The sequence below is a fragment of the Arachis duranensis genome, chromosome 9 (assembly GCF_000817695.3).
Source record: "Arachis duranensis cultivar V14167 chromosome 9, aradu.V14167.gnm2.J7QH, whole genome shotgun sequence".
NCBI lineage: Eukaryota > Viridiplantae > Streptophyta > Magnoliopsida > Fabales > Fabaceae > Arachis > Arachis duranensis.
Genome location: NC_029780.3, coordinates 69,983,343 through 70,006,529, shown reverse-complemented (window position 1 = coordinate 70,006,529; position 23,187 = coordinate 69,983,343). Strand labels below are relative to the sequence as shown.

Below are 23,187 nucleotides of genomic sequence, written 5' to 3'. Positions count from 1 at the left end.
CCAAAAAAGAGGATCATCAAGTAACTCGACAGGGCCCGACCTGATGAAGTCGTCCCAGAAAGACGTAAAGCTACAAAGGTAATCCCCAAAAAGAGACCTGAACAAAGTCCAAGAAAGAGGATTACCAAGCAAACTCGACAGGATCCGACATGATGAAGTCAGGCCCAGGACACAGAAATTACAAACGAAATCCCCAAAAGAGATCTAAACGAGGTCCAAAAAGGAGGATTACAAAAACGAAGTCTAAACTTTGTCTGTGGTATTCTGAGTAGGATTCAGGGATTGAATGACTGTGACGAGCTTCAAACTCGCGAGTGTTGGGCGCAGTGACAGACACAAAAGAATCACTAGATTCTATTCCGACATGATCGAGAACCGACAGATGATTAGCCGTGCTGTGATAGAGCATTTGGACCATTTTCTCTGAGAGGATGCGAAGTAGCCATTGACAACGGTGATGCCCTACATACAGCTTGCCATAGAAAGGAGTAAGAATGATTGGATGAAAGCAGTAGGAAAGCAGAGATTCAGAAGGAACAAAGCATATCCATACACTTATCTAAAATTCCCACCAATGATTTACATAAGTATCTCTATCTTTATTCTATGCTTTATTTTTCTTTATATTCGAAAACCATTATAACCATTATTATCCGCCTAACTGAGATTTACAAAGATGACCATGGCTTGCTTCATACCAACAATCTCCGTGGGATCGACCTTTACTCATGTAAGGTATTACTTGGACGACCTAGTGCACTTGCTGGTTAGTTGTGCGAAGTTGTGACAAAGTGTGATTCACATTTGAGAGCTCCATGTTTATTGGCACCATTGTTGATTATCACGATTTCGTGCACCAAGTTTTTGGCGCCGTTGCCGGGGATTGTTCGAGTTTGGACAACTGACGGTTCATCTTGTTACTCAAATTAGGTAATTTTCTTTTCAAAAAGTTTTCAAAAATCTTTCAAAATTTTTTTATTTGTTTTCATTTTTCCAAAAGAAAAAAATAAATAAAAAAAATATTTTTCGAAAAAAAATACAAAAAAAATTATAAAATCATAAAAACCAAAAATACTTTTGTGTTTCTTGTTTGAGTTTAGTGTCAATTTTTAAGTTTGGTGTCAATTGCATGTTTTAAAATTTTTGCATTTTTTGAAAAAAAATTCATGCATGGTGTTCTTCATGATCTTCGAGTTGTTCTTGGTAAGTCTTCTTGTTTGATCTTCATATTTTCTTGTTTTGTGTCTTTTATTGTTTTTCATATGCATTTTTGCATTCATAGTGTCTAAGCATGAAAAATTTCTAAGTTTAGTGTCTTGCGTGTTTTTCTTGTCTTGAAAATTTTTCAAAAATAAGTCTTGATGTTCATCTTGATCTTCAAAGTATTCTTGGTGTTCATCTTGACATTCATAGTGTTCTTGTATGCATTAGTTGTTTTGATTCATAATTTTTATGTCTTGAGTCATTTTGTTGTTTTTCTCTTTCCACATTAAATTCAAAAAACTTAAAAAATATATTTTCCTTATTTTACTCATAATTTTCAAAATCTTTGGGTTGACTTAGTCAAAAATTTTTAAAATAAGTTGTTTCTTGTTAGTCAAGTCAAGATTTCAATTTTAAAAATCCTATCCTTTCAAAATCTTTTTCAAAAATCAAATCTTTTTCATTTTTCTTATTATTTTTTCGAAAATTTTAAAAAGTGATTTCAAAATCTTTTTCTTAATTTCGTTTCAAAGTTTCGAAAACTTTACTAACAATTAATGTGATTGATTCAAAAATTTGAAGTTTGTTACTTTCTTGTTAAGAAAGGTTCAATCTTTAAATTCTAGAATCATATCTTTTAGTTTCTTGTTAGTCAAGTAATCAATTTTAATTTTAAAAATCAAATCTTTTTCAAAATAAATTTCAATCATATCTTTTCAATCATATCTTTTTAAACATATCTTTTTCAAATAATATCTTTTTCAAAATCAATTTCAAAATCTTTTCCATCTTCTTATCTCTTCAAAATTGATTTTCAAATCTTTTTCAACTAACTAATTGACTTTTTGTTTGTTTTACTATTTCTTATCTTTTTCAAAATCACCTAACTACTTTTCTCTCTCTAATTTTCGAAAATTACCTCCCTCTTTTTCAAAATTCTTTTTAATTAACTAATTGTTTCAAATTTTAATTTTAATTTTATTTCTTATCTTAATTTTCGAAAATCACTAACTATTTTTCAAAACAATTTTAGAAAACTCTTCTCTCTCATCTCTTTCTATTTATTTAGTTAATTACTAACACTTCTCTTCATCTAAAAATTTGAACTCTTTCTTCTCCTCTATGTTCGAATTTTTCTCACCCTTCTTCTATTCTTTTCTTCTTCTACTCACATAAAGGAATCTCTATACTGTGACATAGAGGATTCCTCTTTCTTTTCTGTTCTCTTCTTTTTCATATGAGCAGGAGCAAGGACAAGGACATTCTTGTTGAAGCAGATCCTGAACCTGAAAGGACTCTGAAGAAGAAGCTAAGAGAAGCTAAAGCACAACAATCCAGAGAAAACCTTACAGAGAATCTCGAAAAAGAAGACATGGCCGAGCCCAATAACAATGGTGGAGGCGCAAGGAGGATGCTTGGTGATTATACTACACCAACTTCCAATTTTTATGGAAGAAGCATCTCAATCCCTACCATTGGAGCAAACAATTTTGAGCTGAAGCCTCAACTAGTTGCTCTAATGCAACAGAACTACAAGTTTCATGGACTTCCATCAGAAGATCTCTATCAGTTTTTCTTCTTGGCCAAGTTCTTTCCTCCTTAAAAGCTAAGCAAGCTTAGAGTGGATGTTTAGACCTTCAAGCAAAAAGATGGTGAATCCCTCTATGAAGCTTGGGAAAGATACAAGCAGTTGACCAAAAAGTGTCCTTCTGGCATGCTTTCAGAGTGGACCATTTTGGATATATTCTATGATGGTCTATCTGAGCTTTCTAAGATGTCACCTAAAGAAAATGCCTGCAGAAGCTCAAGATCTCCTTGACATGGTTGCAAATAACCAATTCATGAGCGGATAATTTATATGCTTTTTGGCATTATTTTTAGGTAGTTTTTAGTAGGATCTAGCTACTTCTAGGGATGTTTTTATTAGTTTTTATGCAAAATTCACATTTCTGGACTTTACTATGAGTTTGTGTGTTTTTCTGTGATTTCAGGTATTTTCTTGCTGAAATTGAGGGATCCAAAAATCTGATTCAGGCTGAAAAATGACTGCTAATGTTGTTGGATTCTGACCTCCCTGTACTCGAAATAACTTTTTTGGAGCTACAGAACTTCAAATGGCGCGATCTCAACTGCGTTGAAAAGTAGACATCTAGGGCTTTTTAGCAATATATAATAGTCTATACTTTGTTTGCGCTTAGATGACGCAAACTGGTGTTCAACGCCAGTTCCATGCTGCATTCTAGAGTAAAACGCCAGAAACACGTCACAAACTAGAGTTAAACGCCAAAAACACGTTACAACTTGGCGTTTAACCCCAAGAGAAGCCTCTGCACGTGTAAAGCTTAAGCTCAGCCTAAGCACACACCAAAGTAGGCCCCAGAAGTGGATTTCTGCACTTAGACTTATTTCTGTAAACCCTAGTAGCTAGTTTAGTATAAATAGAACTTTTTTACTATTGTACTAGGTCTTGTCTTTTGATTGATTTTTAATCAGTGTATGCAATTTTAGACCTTCATGGGGGCTGGCCATTTGGCCATGCCTGGATCATCACTTATGTATTTTCAACGGTGGAGTTTCTACACATCTTAGATTGAGGTGTGGAGCTCTGCTGTACCTCGAGTATTAATGCAATTAGTACTATTTTCTATTCAATTCATGCTTATTCTTGTTCTAAGATATTCATTCGCACTTCAACCTGATGAATGTGATGATCCATGACACTCATCACCATTCTCAACCTATGAATGTGTGACTGACAATCGCCTTCGTTTTACTTTCGATTGAATGAGTATCTCTTAGATTCCTTAATCAGAGTCTTTGTGGTATAAGCTAGAATGCATTGGTAGCATTCTTAAGAATCCGGAAAGTCTAAACCTTGTCTGTGGTATTCCGAATAGGATTTAGAGATTGAATAACTGTGACGAGCTTCAAACTCGCGAGTGTTGGGCGTAGTGACAGACGCAAAAGAATCTCTAGATTCTATTCCGACATGCACGAGAACCGATAAATGATTAGCAGTGCTGTGACAGAGCATTTGGACCATTTTCACTGAGAGGATGGGAAGTAGCCATTGACAACGGTGACGCCCTACATACAGCTTGCCATAGAAAGGAGTAAGAATGATTGGATGAAAGCAGTAGGAAAGCAGAGATTCAGAAGGAACAAAGCATCTCCATACACTTATCTAAAATTCCCACCAATGATTTACATAAGTATCTCTATCTTTATTCTATGCTTTATTTTTCTTTATATTCGAAAACCATTATAACCATTATTATCCGCCTAACTAAGATATACAAGATGACCATGGCTTGCTTCATACCAACAATCTCCGTGGGATCGACCCTTACTCACGTAAGGTATTACTTGGACGACCTAGTGCACTTGCTGGTTAGTTGTGCGAAGTTGTGACAAAGTGTGATTCACATTTGAGAGCTCCATGTTTATTGGCACCATTGTTGATGATCACAATTTCGTGCACCAAGCGTCACACAATCATCACATTCATCATATTCTTGTGTGCGAATGGATATCTTTGAACAGGAATAAGCATGAATTGAATAGAAAATAGTAGTAACTGCATAAATACTCGAGGAACAGCAGAGCTCCACACCTTAATCTATGGTGTGTCGAAACTCCACCGTTGAAAATACATAAGTGATAAAGGTCCAGGCATGGCCGTGAGGCCAGTCCCCAATGTCTAAGATCGCATAAACTGATCAAAGATAGATACCAAGATGAAAATACAATAGTAAAAAGTTCCCTTTATACTAAACTAGTTACTAGGGTTTACAGAAATAAGTAAGTGATACAGAAATCCACTTCCGGGCCCACTTGGTGTGTGCTTGGGCTGAGCATTAAAGCTTTCTCGTGTAGTGGTCTTCCTTGGAGTTAAACACCAGCTTTGGTGCCAATTTGGGCGTTTAACTCCAACTTTTATGCCAGTTCTGGCGTTTTGACGCCAGAAAAGGGCAGAGAGCTGGCATTTTGACGCCATTTTACATCATCAAAACTTGCGCAAAGTATTGACTATTATATATTGCTGGAAAGCCCTGGATGTCTAGTTTCCAACACAATTGAGAGCGCACCATTTGGAGTTCTGAAGCTCCAGAGAATCCACTTTGAAGATAGGGAGGTCAGAATCCAACAACATCTGCAGTCCTTTGTCAGCCTCTGAATCAGATTTTTGCTCAGGTCCCTCAATTTTAGCCAGAAAATACCTGAAATCATAAAAAAACACACAAACTCATAGTAAAGTCCAGAAATGTGAATTTTTCTTAGAAACTAATAAAAATATACTAAAAACTAATTAAAACATACTAAAAACTATATAAAAACAATGCCAAAAAACGTATAAATTATCCGCTCGTCACAACACCAAACATAAATTATTGTTTGTTCCCAAGTAACTAAAAACAAAATAAGATAAAAAGAAGAGAATATATAATGAATCCCATAGTATCAATGAAACTTAGTTCTAATTAGATGAGCGGGGCTTGTAGCTTTTTGCTTCTGAACAGTTTTGGCATCTCACTTTTTCCTTTGAAATTCAGAATGATTGGCATCTATAGGAACTTAGAATTTTAGATAGTGTTATTGATTCTCCTAGTTCAGTACATTGATTCTTGAACACATCTACTTTATGAGTCTTGGTCGTGACCTTAAGCACTTTTTTTTCCAGTATTACCACCAGATACATAAATGCCACAGACACATAACTGGGTGAACCTTTTCAGATTGTGACTTAGCTTTGCTAAAGTCCCAAGTTAGAGGAGTCCAGAGTTCTTAAGCACACTCTTTTTGCTTTGGATCACGACTCTAACCACTCAGTCTCAAGCTTTTCACTTGGACCTGCATGCCACAAGCACATGGTTAGGGACAGCTTGATTTAGCCGCTTAGGCCTGGATTTTATTTCCTTGGGTCCTCCTATCGATTAATGCTCAAAGCCTTGGATCCTTTTTACCCTTGCCTTTTAGTTTAAAGGGCTATTGGCTTTTTCTACTTGCTTTTTCTTTTTCTTTTCTCTTTTTTTTTCCATTTTTTACTGCTTTTTCTTGCTTCAAGAATTAATTTCATGATTTTTTAGATTATCAATAACATTTCCCTTTGTTCATCATTCTTTCAAGAGCCAACAAATTTAACATTCATAAACAACAAGATCAAAAATATGCACTGTTCAAGCATTCACTCAGAGAACAAAAAGTATTGCCACCACATCAAAATAATTAAACTAGTTTCAAGATAAAATTTGAAATCCAAGTACTTCTTGTTCTTTTGTAATTAAGCACATTGTTAATTTAAGAGAGGTGAAGGATTCATGGAGTTATTCATAGGTTTAAGACATAGACACTAGACACTAATGATCATGTAGTGAAGACACAAACATAGATAGAACCTACAGCATAGAGCTGAAAAATAGAAAAATAAATAGACAAGGAGATTAAGGAATGAGTCCACCTTAGTGAGGGTGGTGTCTTCCTCCTCTTGAAGAACTAATGGTGCTCTTGAGCTCCTCTATGTTTCTTCCTTGCCTTTGTTGCTCTTCCCTCATAGCTCTTTGCTCTTCTCTAATCTCATGGAGAATGATGGAGTGCTCTTGGTGTTCCACCCTTAATTGGTCCATGTTGTAACTCAAGCTTTCCAAAGAAGTGTTAAGTTGCTCCCAATAATTGTGTGGAGGAAATTGCATCCCTTGAGGCATCTCAGGGATTTCTTGATGAAGGAGTTCCTCCTACTCTTGTTGAGTGCCATAAATGGGCTCTCTAGTTTGCTCCATCCTCTTCTTAGTGATGGGCTTGTCCTCTTCAATGAGGATGTCTCCCTCTATGACAATCCCAGCTGAATAGCAAAGGTGACATATGAGATGAGAAAAGGCTAATCTTGCCAAAGGTGAGGGTTTGTCAGCCACCTTGTAGAGTTCTAGAGGTATGATTTCATGAACTTCTACTTCCTCTCGAATCATGATACTATGGATCATGATTGCCCGATCTACAGTTACCTCAGATCGGTTGTTAGTGGGAATGATAGAGCGTTAGATAAATTCCAACCATCCTCTAGCCACAGGCTTAAGATCTGGTCTTCTCAATTGAACCGGATTACCTCTTGAGTCTCTTTTCCATTGAGCTCCTTCTACACATATGTCCATGAGGACTTGGTCCAACCTTTGATCAAAGTTGACCCTTCTGGTATAGGGACGTTGGTTTTCTTCCATCATTGGCAAGTTGAACGCTAGCCTCACATTTTTCGGACTGAAATCTAAGTATTTCACCCGAACCATTGTAAGCCAATTCTTTGGGTTTCGGTTTATACCTTGATCATGGTTCCTTGTGATCCATGCATTTGCATAGAACTCTTGAACTATTAAGATTCCGACTTGTTGAATGGGGTTGGCAAGAACTTCCCAACCTCTTCTTCGGATCTCTTGTCGGATCTCCGGACGCCCTTTTTGAGCTTAAAAGGGACTTCAGGGATCACCTTCTTCTCGACCACTACTTCATAGAAGTGGTCTTGATGGACCTTTGAGATGAATCTCTCCATCTCCCATGACTCAGAGGTGGAGGCAGTTGCCTTCCCTTTCCTCTTTCTAGAGGTTTCTCTAGCCTTAGGTGCCATAAATGGTTATGAAAAAATAAAAAGCAATGCTTTTACCACACCAAACTTAAAATATTTGCTCATCCTCGAGCGAAAAATGAAAGGAAGAAGAAGAAAATAGAGGAGATGGAAGGTGTGTGTGTTTCGGCCAAGGGGAGGGAAAGGTGTGTATGATATGTGAAAATAAAGGAGTGAAGAGGGGTATTTATAGGAAAAAGAAAGGAGAGTGGCCGAAAGGTTTGGGTGGGTTTGGAAAGGAAATGGTTTTGAATTTTGAAGGTGGGTGGGGGGTTTTTGGGGAAGGGTTAAGGGAGTGATTCGTGAAGGGTATTTGGGGAAAAAATATGGAGGTGATTGGTGAAGGGTATTTGGGGAAGAGTGTTGTGGAAAGGTGTGAAGAGGAGAGAGAGTGAGTTGAGGTTGGTGGAGATCATGTGGGGTCCACAAATCCTGAGGGGTCAAGAAATTCTCATCCCTGCTCCAATTGGGCATTCAAAACGCCTTAGAGTGCAATTTTGGCATTTAAACGCCAGTCTGCTGCCCTGTTCTAGCATTTAAACGCCAGCTTTCATTCCTGTTCTGGCGTCTAAACGCCAGTTTGTTGTCCTGTTTTGGCATTTAAACGCTAGTCTGGTGTCCTATTCTGGCGTTTAAATGCCCATTTTACTACCCTTACTGGCGTTTAAACGCCAATAAGTCCTTCCTCTAGGGTGTGCTATTTTCAATGTTATTTTTTTATTTTTTATCTTTATTTTTGTAATTATCTTTGTGACTTCACATGATCATCAACCTAAAACAAAACAAAATAATATAGATAAAATTAAAATAAAATTGGGTTGCCTCCCAATAAGCGCTTCTTTAATGTTAATAGCTTGACAGTGAGCTCTCATGGAGCCTCACAGATGATCAGAGTATGGTTGAGATCTCTCAACACCAAACTTAGAGTTTGGTTGTGGCCTCCCAACACCAAACTTAGAGTTTGAATGTGGGGGCTCTGTTTGACTCTGCGTTGGGAGAAGCTCTTCATGCTTACTCTCCATGGTTACAGATGGAGAACCTTGAGTCTTTACTACAAGGCGTTTTTCATTCACATGAAGGATCAACTCTCCTCTGTCAAAATCAATTACAGCTCTTGCTGTGGCTAGGAAGGGTCTTCCAAGGATGATGGATTTATCCTCATCCCTCCTAGTGTCTAGGATTATGAAATCAGCAGAGAAGTAAAGGCCTTCAACCTTTACTAGTACGTCCTCTACTAGTCCATAAGCCTTTTTCATAGATTTATCTGCCATCTCTAATGAGAATTTGGCAGCCTGTACCTCATAGATTTCTAGTCTCTCTATTACAGAGAGGGGCATCATGTTTATCCCTGACCCCAGGTCACACAGAGCTTTTTCAAAGGTCATGGTGCCTATGGTACAGGGTATTAAGAATTTACCAGGATCCTGTTTCTTTTGAGGTAAATTTTGCTGAACCAATGTATTCAGATTATTGGTGAGCAAGGGAGGCTCTTCCTCCCAAGTCTTATTACCAAACAGCTTGGCATTCAGCTTCATGATTGCTCCTAAATATTGGGCAACTTGCCCTTCAACAATGTCTTCATCCTCTTCAGAAGATGAATAGTCATCAGAGCTCATGAATGGTAAAAGGAGGTCCAAGGGAATCTCTATGGTCTTTGTATGAGCCTCAGATTCCTTTGGTTCCTTGTTAGGGTATTCCGTACTGACCATTTGGACATCCCCTGAGGTCTTCCTCAATTGGATTCACGTCCTCCTCCTCCTCTAAGGTTTCGGCCATGTTGATTATATCAATGGCCTTGCACTCTACTTTGGGATTATCTTCTGTATTGCTTGGGAGAGTGCTAGGAGGAGTTTCAGTGACCCTTTTACTAAGCTGGCCCACTTGTGCCTCCAAATTTATAATCGAGGATCTTGTTTCAATCATAAAACTAAGAGTGGCCTTAGATAGATCAGAGACTATGCTCGCTAAGCTAGAAGGATTCTGCTCAAAATGCTCTATCTGTTGCTGAGATGATGGCGAAGATCTTTATATTCTCCACTTTATATTTTGCTTAGAATCTCTCCACCTTTATTTTGAAAAGCTTATACTATGTATTGAACTCTTTTGAACTTGCCTATAGAGGCTCTTATGTTTCTTTGGGAGATATTAGAAGATATTGTTGTCAACTACTGTTATAATGTACCCTAGCCGTCCTAAACTTCGCGGGTCGCGACTAGTGGCTATTTACTTATGTTATATATATATATATATATTGTCCTTCTCTTATTCTCCTTTATACCTTTAGCTGTATATCGCTTTCGACTTCACGTTTTACCCTTTAGTTGTCGATACTTAAGTGATACGACTTCGCGATTTTATTTTTTTTCTCTTTTCAGGCTTCTCAATTAATACTGCTTTCAATCTACATTTTGTTCTATCTCTATGTTCTCTACGTTTCTCTTTCTTCTCTATGTTCTCTTCATTTTATACGTTCTATTCGTTCAAGTTTAATGCTCTTTCATCTGATTTGAAGATTTGAAATTAAGCTGTGAAATCAGGTTTAAACGGTTATTTCGTTGTCGAAGATAATGAATAAAGTTTAGACTGTCAATTGAACCAAAGCGAAGTAAAATATTATTTTGAATGGAATCAAGTGGCTAAAGTGTTGTTCGATTCTAGTCAATGTTGTTCGTTAGTAGTTTATAATTCTATAGGTGAATAATGTTATTGTTTGTGAAAATTGTTGTTCATCGTTGATGGTTTGAATTGAATGTAATATAAGAGTTCTAAATCTGAATTATTATTGTGATGAATTGTTCCATTCTCGTTTCGGTGTATTTTGATTATAAATGGGTACATTTTAGAACTCTTTCAGTGTATTTTGAAAATTTTTCGGTGTATTTATAGGTTCAGACTTTCAATTGAACCAGGGCAAATTGTATTATTGTTTTGAATAGAATCAAATATTGAAGTATGGTTTGAATCTAGATAATGTAGTTTGTTAGTAGTTTATGATTCTGTAGTTGAATCATTTTGTTTCTATTTGTTAAAATTGTTGTGCATGGTCGATAGTTTGAATTTGAATCTAATGTATGAGTTCTGAATCTGATTTTATTATTTTGATGAATCTATTTTGTTCCCAGTTTCGGTGTATTTTAGTTTCTAATATGGTTTATTTTGGACCTATTTTGGTGTATTTTCAGTTTCTGTGTGATGTTGATGAGTAGTTTATTCCAAAAGTTGGGATGACTTTTATCACGCTTGAAGTAGCTGAAAAATTCTACAATGATTATTCTAAACATGCAGATTTTTCTATGAAAATTCGGTGGACAAATAAGAACAAAAATGAAATTAAGAACCAATTGATTACATGTATCAAAGAGGAAAAATGGAAATCAAACATATCTCCAACTGAGAAGACAAATCCCTATTAAATTGTCTTGCAAGAATTTGTATACATATATTGAAGGACGTTGATGTTTAGATTATTTACGAATATTGTGTTGCATCATTTACATCCGTGCTATCCAAATCAAGTAGCGATGCTTAAACAACATAGACAATTAAGCTTGTCTGTGTGACCTACGATAGAGACTAATGAGGAAGTCAGAATCAAACCAAGCAAAACATACCAATCATTTGTCGCAACAGCGGGGATCATCATGAATTAAGTTTTATTGAAAAGAATATGAGAAATTAAATGGCTACAATTCACCAATGTGTATTTTGGCACGTCATGAAGAATATCCTAAAAAAATTAAATTGCTACAAGCGACACGAAGAAATTGAAAATGAGATGAGGCATGTTGTTTGAAACTCTTTTACAAAAGAATCATTTGATAGGAATTCATATGATTTTTCTGTTGAAGTATGATATTGGGAACAACAAGTGGTTTTCAGGTAATGGTGTCTTTATTAGGATTAACTGATGTTGTTACTTTTAATATGTGGATATTTATGTGTTTTGCTTGTGCAGTAGAGGTGTCAAACTGTACATCTTTCTGTGTATTTTTGTTTTGATTTAGTTATTTTTCTTATTTTTCACAGCTTTTCTAAAACTGACATTTACGAATTCCAGTTTATCTCGATCACCACTTCTGGGCCGGGATGAGAAGCACACAAAGGAACGAGAGCATGCATGTTTTTTTTAACAAGTTTATTACGCGCAATAGCTAACTTATTCAATTCATCAAAAAATACGATAATTGCCCAGGAAGTAGAGAGCAGAGAGAGAATTGGATGCTGTAAATTTTCATACCATCATATCTTGTGCAACAAAATCCTCAATAGAAGCTCAATTTCAATATGTGTATACTCATGAGAAGTTCAGGAAAGTCCAAGCACTATTTAGAGGAAAGGTGAATTGCATTACAATATTAATACAATCCACTCTAGGTTATATGTTATATGAAGCTATAGAACAGGTTTTTAACTCAACATTCAACAAGTTTGCAGTTACATATGATGCGATATCATCTAAAGTTAAATGCCAGTGCTTATTATTCGAGTCAAGAGGGATATTATATCATCACTCTCTGAGCGCGTTAATTCTTGAGCGAGTAAATAAAGTGTCACCAAGATATATATTAGAACGATGGAGTAAGAATGTAAGAAAAGGCACACACATATCAAGAGCAGCCACGCCGAACCTCTATTGGAGCCAAAAAGTAAGAGATTTGATGACTTGGTATTTCGGTCACAAAATATTTTTAAATTTGCATCAGAATCTAAGGAGTTGATTGGGATTCTCCACTGCGCTTATGATAATGCTATGGTTTAGATGGAAGAACACAATGCCAAAAAAAGAAAAATATTTGTTATCTCACAAACATGCTTCGTTAGAAGATATTAATAAGCTTCAAAGCCCTCCATGGGTGAGAACAAGAAGACGTCTGAAAAATAGATTGGGATCGAATACTGAAAAATAGATTGCAAATGTTGTGAAGAAAAAGAAAAAGAAAGATCTAACTGAGGTAAAACTCATGTTCTTTAAATAGGGAAAATTGAGTTTGTGCATGTTAATAGTTTTGCTAATATATAATTTACCTTTTGCAGTTGAACCTTTTTTTATGGTAGTTCTGTGGTGCAGTCAAATTTCAGCCGTCATCATGGATATATTATGAATTATTAATTCAGAGATTCAAGAGAATAAGATGGATTTTCGATGTGTTTATGAATTTATTTCGTTCTTATTTGACACAATTCCGGTGTAATCTACGTAATTTTTTTGTGGAAATGAGGTTTAGTGCGTGTATTCTTTTGTTTTGTTCTATTTTACGATGTTTTGAAATTAGTTTTTCAATTATTTGATGGAATTTTTTTGTTTTAAATATACAATACACACACAATTCAATACTTAAACAGTGTAGAAATTCAACCTACAAAATTCGGTATTTCTTTGAATAGTTTTCGGTATATTCGGGAAGTAATTCGGTGTATTATAGAATTTATTCTTTTTTCCTGCATTTTTTTAATCTGGATTCATTCATATTAACAGCATTTCAGTAGAGTACAAATAAGTTCATAGAAGTTTAATTTTGCAAAGAAAATTTATGAAAAGCTTGAATTGAATATTTACAAAGATACAAAGTATGTGTTTGTTTGAACTATACATTATATTGCACAGACAATTTAGTACACAACCAGTATAGAAATTCTTAACAATTTATAATATTCAAACTATGTACTATCAATATCTTCTTATTCTAATATACAGTAAGGACTTAATAATGCAGCAGATGGCTTGGATAGTCTGATGGCTTCAAATTCTTGAATGACTTTATCTCTGAGTTGACTCATTTCATCAAATAGAATAAGTGAAGCATATCCGATTCTAAAATGATCAACTTGTTCTTACAGTTTAAAGAAATTTTTTATTAAACTCTGTTAATTTAGTAATAGAGAGTTTTCTATTTTTAAAGATAGTTATATGTTTCCAATTCTTTCATGAATATTTTTTCTTTTTAATCTTTTTCTAAATAATTATCTCCAACCATTTTATCACATATATTGCACAATCCCATCTAAAAACAAAAATGAAATAACACATTAAAATAGGGCAATAACAAAAAATACAGTAAAATTTATTAAATAGAAAAAATAGATACTGTGTTTGCTGATGATTAGATTTTTGATGGTTTAGAATTTCACAAATGAATTTTCGTTGCAAGTATAGTTCCTAAACCAAACAATAATCTTTTCATACAAAAAGTTATTTGTCACTAAAACAAACCCTTAAATTTATAAACCGAAGTATTGGAACCTCGGGTCGTTCTCCCTAGGAATTGTAATGAAGTGTCTTGTTATTGGTTATGAGTTATTTTTGGGGTTTTGATAAGAGGCATAAAAGATAAATGGCAAGAAAGTAAACTAATGGCTAAAAAGGTCTTGGCAAGGGTTGGTAGTCAAGGATCTCTATCCTAATCACTAACCACAATATGAGAATTGGCAAGGATTAATCTCATTAAGTCATCCTCTAATTAGTAGTAAAGGAAAGTTAAATGAGATATATCAATCCTAGTCCATAAGTCCTAACTCTTCACTAATTCAATTAGTGAGAACTAGAGTCAATGGATCCCAATCATCAATTACTTAGACATTAGCAACTCAAGAGTTCCCTAAGTTACCTTTCCAAGCCAAGAGTATAAAATTCTACTCTAAAATCCAACTAAGCATTTCATCAACACTTGGAAGGAATAAAAGGAAAGCATAGTAAATCAACAACAAGAACAAAATCTAACAACAATTATTGCAAAGAATTAACAACAACAAATCAAAAGGAACACAATTATTATGATTTACCTTGAATTGAATTGAAAGAGAAAGGAAGGAACAAAAGTAGATCTACAACAAAATATAAGAACAACATAAAGGAAATTACAACAAAAGAATAGAGGAAGATGAATGTAACAACAAGGAATTAAGAGGATAGAAGTAGAAGAAGATGAATTAAAATCTAGATGTAAGAACTAAACCTAATCTTAATCCTAATCCTAGAGAGAAGTGAGAGCTTCTCTCTCTAGAAACTAACTCTAACTACTAAACTAAGCTAAAATAAACTAGTGGTAACTAACTTCTTCATCCCTCTTCAATCCTTGGCTTAAATAGCATCAGAAATGAGTTGGATTGGGCCCACAAGGCTTCTAAAATTGCTGGCCACGAGTTGCATTAAGTGGATCATGTGCCACCATCGGCGCGTCCGCGTACCGTGCGCGTGCGCGCCCCTATGCGCGATGCAACTATAGCAAATCTTATATCATTTCGAAGTCCCGGATGTTAGCTTTCCAACCCAACTAGAACCGCGTCATTTAGACCTCTGTAGCTCAAGTTACGGTCGATTAAGTGCGAAGAGGTCGGCTTGACAGCTTTTGCAATTCCTTTATTTCTTCATGAGTTCTCCATTTCTACATGCTTTTCCTTCATTCCCTTGGTCCAATCCTTGCCTCCTAAATCTAAAATTACTTAACAAACATATCAAGGCATCTAATGGAATCAAGGTGAACTAAATTTAGCCATTTTAAGACCTAAAAAGCATGTTTTCACTCTTAAGCACAATTAAAGGAGAATATACAAAATCATGCTATTTCATTGAATAATTGTGGGTAAAAGGTGATAGAATCCCCAAAAATCAATACAAGATAAACCCTAAAAATGGGGTTTATCAACCTCCCCACACTTAAGCCAAGCATGTCCTCATGCTTAAACCAAGAATGAAGTAAGGGTATGGCATTTATTCAATGGAAACTAACTAAATGCAATCTACCTATATGCAACTATCTACATGAATGCAATTGCTTGGTCAAAATAAATTATTTCCCAAGAAGCATATATGCACAAGGGCTAAGTACTAGCAAGTCTAATTCACAATTGAATTGAGCTATTAAATATTTTTACAAACTTGCATGAAAAGTGATACTTATAGATGGAAACATGTAATTGAGCATCAAACCCTCACCGGATGTGTTTGCGCTCTATTCGCTCAAGTGTTTAGGGTTGATTCTCTCAATTCTCCCCTAATCATGCTTTCCAAGATTTGTTCTTCTTCTAACAATCAACATATATTTCATGCATGCATACATCTATCATGAGGTCTTTTCCTTAGGTTGTAATGGGGTTAGGGTCAAGGTAGGATGCATATTTGGTTAAGTGAGCTTGAGATTTGAATCTTTGATAAGCTTAGACTTCCCACCTAACCTATGACATCCTATACAATTAAGTTCTAACCCAACTACCCATTTTTCACTTTTTTCACATACTCATGTATCTTCTTTTCGTTTCACAACACTTATGCATTGATCTTATTGAGCTTCGCTTTGGGGCATTTTGTCCCTTTTTTATTATTTTTCTTCTTTTTCTTTCTTTTTCCATTTTTTTTATTTTCCATATTATTTTTTTCTGTTTCTTTTCTTTTTCTCATTTTTTTTATATACAAGAGCATCAATGCATAAGGTTTTACATTTGATCAATACATGAGTATGTACCCAATTCCCAATATTTTCAATAACAATACAAAACTACACTTTTATTCATCCAATGTCCCAAGGTTCCCACACTTGAATGATACTCACACACACTAGCCTAAGCTAATCAAAGATCCAAATAAGGACATTTATTGTTTTCCACTTTAAGGCTTGTAATATGCTAAAATTAAGAACAAGTGGGTTAATCGTAGGCTCAAAGTTGGCTAACAATGGAAAATAAAAGGTAAGGCCATTTGGGTAAGTGAGTTAAATGAAGTGATGGCCTCAATCATATAAATACATGAATACACAAAATAATGGACATAAAGAATCAAACAAATCAAATATTACAATCATAGAAAGGGAATAATGCACACAAGAAGGAAAATAAGTGGTTATAAGATGTAACCACACCATTAGGCTCAAATCTCACAAGCTTGTGTTCTTAGCTCAAAAATTCATATTCCACAATATATATATATATATATATATATGTGATTCAAGAAAGTTTAATGAAAAGTTTTCACGCAAATCAATTAAGGTGCCCTATAGATAGAAATCTTGAAAATTTTCATTATTTTGACTAAGCTTATTGTGTATATATATGCACTAAGAATCCTAAAAACCTAAAATGAAATGCAAAAGTGTTGGGATTAGAAATTTGTCACCCAAAATCGCCGATCGATCAGACGACCTCCCCACACTTAAAAGTTTGCACCGTCCTCGATGCACTCAAAGATGAGCAAGGGGGTACGGCAAATTTCCAGATTGCTGCGTGTTCTTTCTTCGCTTCCATGTTTGCTTGTGGTGCATTGTTCATGGAAAACAAAAATATAACACCATAAGATAAGAAGATATAAAAACAAGGAAGCATACATTGTTGGAATGAGGTACTAATCACTAGAATTGAGTGAGTGAATTAGTGTGACATTAATGACAAATAAGTGTGTGAATTCTAAATTGCGTGGTTTAGAACACACATTAGCATAAAAGGGAGATGTCACAAAAGAAGCATGCACTTCACTTATTCTAGTGTGCTTGAGATGCTTTAAGTAAACTTGTAAGGTAAAACAAGCATTAAAGAAGCATGGAAGCATTCAAGCTAAAACATATGGATGCATATGATCATGAAATACAATGCACTAAGGTAAATGCACAACATCATCCATCAAGAGGTTGCCTAATCACAGAGAGAGTTCAAATCACATGATGGCTAGCTACAACATGCAATTCAAAAGAGTTATAAGCTCGAAGGCAATTCTCATCACTTGGTATTTTTCAAAAGGTAAGCATGAAAAACTCAAATCCAAGTAGCAAAATATAACCTCAATCATAGAATCCAACAAAGATTATCTAAAAATATTCATGCTAAAATAGCATTTAGGCAATAAGGGGCAGAAATGTATAGTAAACAAAGTCAATAATCCATCACTTATAATGAAAAAGAGAAAATGAAATGAAAACTAACTAAAACTAACTAATCGACTAACTAACTAACTAACTAATTAGTTAGCTAAAATAAATGGTTATCAATGGTGTTTGGAAGTGTTGGATAAGCTGTAGAAGAAAGGAGAAGGAAAGAAATGGCAAGAGGAGAAGAAAAGAGGTGGATGGAATAAAGGGCATCCACGCGTACGCACGCATGGCGCGCACGCGTCGATGGCTTATTTCGAGAGGGGCGTGTACACGTCATGTGCGCGTGCGCGCGAGTGGGGTTGTGCCAAAGGCATAACGTTGGCGTGGCGTAGGCACAACTCTCGGGTCAGTGTATGGAAGGTGAAACTTCCCAATCCACGCGTACGCACGCATGGCGGGCGCGCATGGATGGTCCAATACGCTTGATGCACGCGTACGCGCGCAGTGCGCGTACACGTGGATGGTGCTCTGTTTTTCAAAAAAAAAAATTTTTGCTATGTTTTTTTGTTTTTTTTTTGCACCAATCCAAGCATTCCAAACCTCCAAACAGCTACCAAACAACCATAAAACCTTATTTAACATACTAAACTACCAATTAGACTCAATAAACTCAACACAACATGAAATTAAACTAATTCTATTAGTATGTACAAAAGAAAGAAATGAAAAGAATTTACCATGATGGGGTGTCTCCCACCTAGCACTTTTGTTTATTGTCCTTAAGTTGGACTTATGGGGAGCTCCTCTCAAGGTGGCTTGTGCTTGAATTCATCTTGGAACTTCCACCAATGCTTGGACTTTCAATAAACTCCATCATTTAAGATCAATATCTCCAAGCTTTGATGGAGTTCTTCACAAACCATGGGTTCCCAATGTTGATCCTCTTCTTGTAATCCGGGATCCCACACTTTATTTTCACACCCATCTCCAAATTGATTATCATTAGTCCATGTAGGTGGTGAGTAAAGTGAATTCTCAAAGAAATGACCAAACATCATCCTAGACCCAAGCAATCTAATTCTATACCAACTCTTGCTATTAAGCTTTGAACATGTAACCATGGTGAACCTAGAATGACATTTCCAACCACTAACCATCTCCTTTTTACTCTTAAAGCCACAAATATATCTAAGTTGACCATCCGTTTCAAGCAAACCATATTCAAGGGGAATAATAAAGCTTGAATATAAGGAATTTACCCACTTGAATGAGAGAGTGGATGGTGGTGGCTTGGGGAGAGGTATTTCCAATGTGCTAGTAAACTCCACTCCCTTGTTTTCTTCCTTGATTGCCTCCACCTTTTCACAAACTTCTTCACTTTCAATCCTTTGTTCATCATTTTCATCCCACTCTTCTCCATCACTCAAATCATAAATGGGAGGACGAGAGAAATCTACCTCCATGTCACTTTCAAATTTATTAGGAGAAGGTTCTTCAAATTCAAAGGATTCTTCACCAAGAAGATTGGATGCATGATCTTCATCACCAAGGGAACTCAATTCTTGCTTCACTCCTTCCAAGTCTCCATTCAAAAGTTGCCTTGGAGGTTGTGCACTCTCCTCCTCAACATCAAATTCACTCTTCTTGGAAGGATTTTCTATGATTTTAGGTTCCCAAGGAGGTTCCACATCTCCTAAGTCTTCAACCACTTCCTCCTTTTCTTCAATAATCATAGGCTTCCCTAATTGCTCTAATACAAAGTAACATTCCTCCTTCTCCACCGGAGTTTCCAATCTCTCCTTCATGCTATGCTCTTCTTTTGATTCTCCACATGTAGCCATGGGAGTTCCTTGAGTGTCCAAAAGTTGGGATGCTAGCCGGTTTACCACCTCATCCAAGGCGGTCATAAATTGTTGCACATCCCTTGTCATGTCCTCTTGTCCTTGAAGAAGAACACCGAGGGTTTCATCCATTAGAGGTTGGGGTGGATGGGAGGGTTCATCATATTGGGGGAAGGGTTCATAATAGGAAGGTGGTTCATCATAATTAGGGTGTGATGATTCAACATTCTCTACTTTTTCCAATTGTTGCATAACATGCTCCATGGTTGCTTGAAATTGATCCCATGCTTCCTTGAGATGATCCCTTGATTCTTGTTCCTCTTGGATATCATGATTAGGATCATATTGCTCTTGGATCAATGGACATGAATATACTTCCATGGGAGGTTGTGGTGGAAGGTAGAATTTATCTTGTGGTTGAAAATTTTCATTTAATGGAGGTGGTTCATCTTAGTCATGGTATGGAGTTGACTCTTGAAAGGGTTGATATTGTGGTGGTTCCACATATGGCTCATATGGCTCAAAAGCTGGTTGGTGTGATGAATATAGATTGGGGTCATATGGAAGTGTTTGGTGAAAATAGGCTTGTGAGTGTGGTTGAGGTTGATGTTGAGGATATGGTTCATAGGCATATGGAGGTGGTTCTTGAAAGTCACAAGGAGATTCACCATAGCCATTTGATTGGTATGCATCATAGAATGGCTCTTCTTCATAGTGCATTGGTGGAGGTTGTTGCCATGAAGATTGATCATATGCATATGGCTCCTCCCACCTTTGAGTGTCCCATCCTTGATACACATTCTCATTGAAGTTCTCATCACCTACAACATAGTTGTAATCACACTCATAGCCAAAGTGAGAATTCATGATAGCAAGAGAGGGCAAAAACAAAAAAATACTAACAAATGAAGAGAACAAACTAAAAACTAACAAAGAAGCAAAAAGCAAACATATTCACAATATTCATATATATACAATAAACAATAACACAACACCATTGCAATTCCCCGGCAACGGCGCCATTTTGATAATTAGATTTTTAATGGTTTAGAATTTCACAAATGAATTCTCGTTGCAAGTATAATTCCTAAACCAAACAATAATCTTTTCATACAAAAAGTTGTTTGTCACTAAAACAAACCCCTAAATTTATAAACCGAAGTATTGGAACCTCGGGTCGTTCTCCCTAGGAATTGTAATGAAGTGTCTTGTTATTGGTTATGAGTTATTTTTGGGGTTTTGATAAGAGGCATGAAAGATAAATGGCAAGAAAGTAAACTAATGGCTAAAAAGGTCTTGGCAAGGGTTAGTAGTCAAGGATCTCTATCCTAATCACTAACCACAATATGAGAATTGGCAAGGATTAATCTCATTAAGTCATCCTCTAACTAGTAGTAAAGGAAAGTTAAATGAGATATATCAATCCTAGTCCATAACTCCTAACTCTTCACTAATTCAATTAGTGAGAACTAGAGTCAATGGATCCCAATCATCAATTACTTGGACATTAGCAACTCAAGAGTTCCCTAAGTTACCTTTCCAAGCCAAGAGTATAAAATTCTACTCTAAAATCCAACCAAGCATTTCATCAAACACTTGGAAGGCATAAAAGGAAAGCATAGTAAATCAACAACAAGAACAAAATCTAACAACAATTATTGCAAATAATTAACAACAACAAATCAAAAGGAACACAATTATTATGATTTACCTTGAATTGAATTGAAAGAGAAAGGAATGAACAAAAGTAGATCTACAACAAAATATAAGAACAACATAAAGGAAATTACAACAAAAGAATAGAGGAAGATGAATGTAACAACAAGGAATTAAGAGGATAGAAGTAGAAGAAGATGAATTAAAATCTAGATCTAAGAACTAAACCTAATCTTAATCCTAATCCTAGAGAGAAGTGAAAGCTTCTCTCTCTAGAAACTAACTCTAACTACTAAACTAAGCTAAACTAAACTAATGGTAACTAACTTCTTCATCCCTCTTCAATCCTTGGCTTAAATAGCATCAGAAATGAGTTGGATTGGGCCCACAAGGCTTCTAAAATCGCTGGCCACGAGTTGCATTAAGTGGATCATGTGCCACCATCGGCGCGTCCGCGTACCGTGCGCGTGCGCGCCCCTATGCACGATGCAACTATGGCAAATCTTATATCATTTCGAAGCCCCGGATGTTAGCTTTCCAACCCAACTAGAACCGTGTCATTTAGACCTCTGTAGCTCAAGTTACAGTCGATTAAGTGCGAAGAGGTCGGCTTGACAGCTTTTGCAATTCCTTTATTTCTTAATGAGTTCTCCATTTCTACAAGCTTTTCCTTCATTCCCTTGGTCCAATCCTTGCCTCCTAAATCTGAAATTACTTAGCAAACATATCAAGGCATCTAATGGAATCAAGGTGAACTAAATTTAGCCATTTTAAGACCTAAAAAGCATGTTTTCACTCTTAAGCACAATTAAAGGAGAATATACAAAATCATGCTATTTCATTGAATAAATGTGGGTAAAAGGTGATAGAATCCCCAAAAATCAATACAAGATAAACCCTAAAAATGGGGTTTATCATTTGCTGCCCACTGATGTTGACGTATAGTGCTTTGACACCCTCATCCTTGTCTACCGAAGGTTTACCTCTAGCAAACACCCTCATTTGTGAAACTATGAAACTCTAAAAACCAAAACAAGCCAAGAATAAGAAACTCTATATTTAACACCAAATTACACCGAAATGAATAATTTCAACCTACAGATTTCAGTGTTTATTTAAATAGACACTACAATATTTCTTAGCTATTGCAACATATATTGCAAATAACACTCAAAAAGTGTTATCTAAACTAATTAAAGACAACACTTAATATTTGTTACATAAAAATAAAGCTTTTGCAACTCTTTTTTAACAACAGACCATAAATGTTCCTTTTAATTAATTATGAGTACAAATAAAAAGTGTTGCTTTTGTAAATTAAATAATCAACATATGTGATATTTATATATTACACTTTATAAGTGTTACTCTTAAATTTTTAATAAACTTCTCATTATAAATGTTTCCAAAAATAAATTAAAATCTTTCCTCTAAAATTTTGACTTTTTCTCCAAATATTTTAACAAAAAATACTTTTTCCTTCTTTTAACTTAACACAAAATACATCTTTATAATTTATATATTATTTACTGATTTACTGATTCAGATCCTTAGAGTTCAAAACAAAATTGCAAGCCCTATTTTCAATTAGAAACCCTAACTCCAACAATTAGAAACGAAGAAAGAAGAAAGGGGGAGTCCGAGGGAGAAGGGAGATCGGGAAGGGAGGAGGGACCGTGCTGCGTCTTGCCGCCGCACCACCATCACCGGAGAGAGAGAGAGATATGGGGAAAGCAGTGGAGAGCGGAGAAGAAGACCACGCTGGCGCGTTGGGCCTCACCGCCGCTGTCACGTTGTTGTCGAACCGTAGAGAGAGAGAGAGAGAGAGAGAGCGTTCACGGAGGGAGCCATGGGAGAGAGTTCGAGCGCAAGCCAGGACTGGGAGGGAGAAGGCACCGTCGTGCATCCTCTTGCCGTCGCTGGAGATCTAGTCGTCGCTGCCGATCGTCCTTGAGCCGCGTCAGAAACAGAACTGCGAACGGAAGGGAGCGTGAACCATAGCCACGGACGGAGAAGAAAGAGCGCGTGCGGAGGAGGTGAAGCCATCGTTGTCACCATCGCGTGTGGAGTCGCCGCCGAACCT

General features: G+C 36.1%; 1 non-coding gene across 1 annotated transcript; it reads right to left on the bottom strand.

Moving 5' to 3' along the window:
* Positions 1-2,815: 2,815 nt before the first annotated feature.
* LOC127742137 (small nucleolar RNA R71) lies at positions 2,816-2,919 on the bottom strand. Its single transcript, XR_008003324.1, has one exon. It is a non-coding gene; the product is annotated as a small nucleolar RNA R71 (small nucleolar RNA).
* Positions 2,920-23,187: the final 20,268 nt, after the last annotated feature.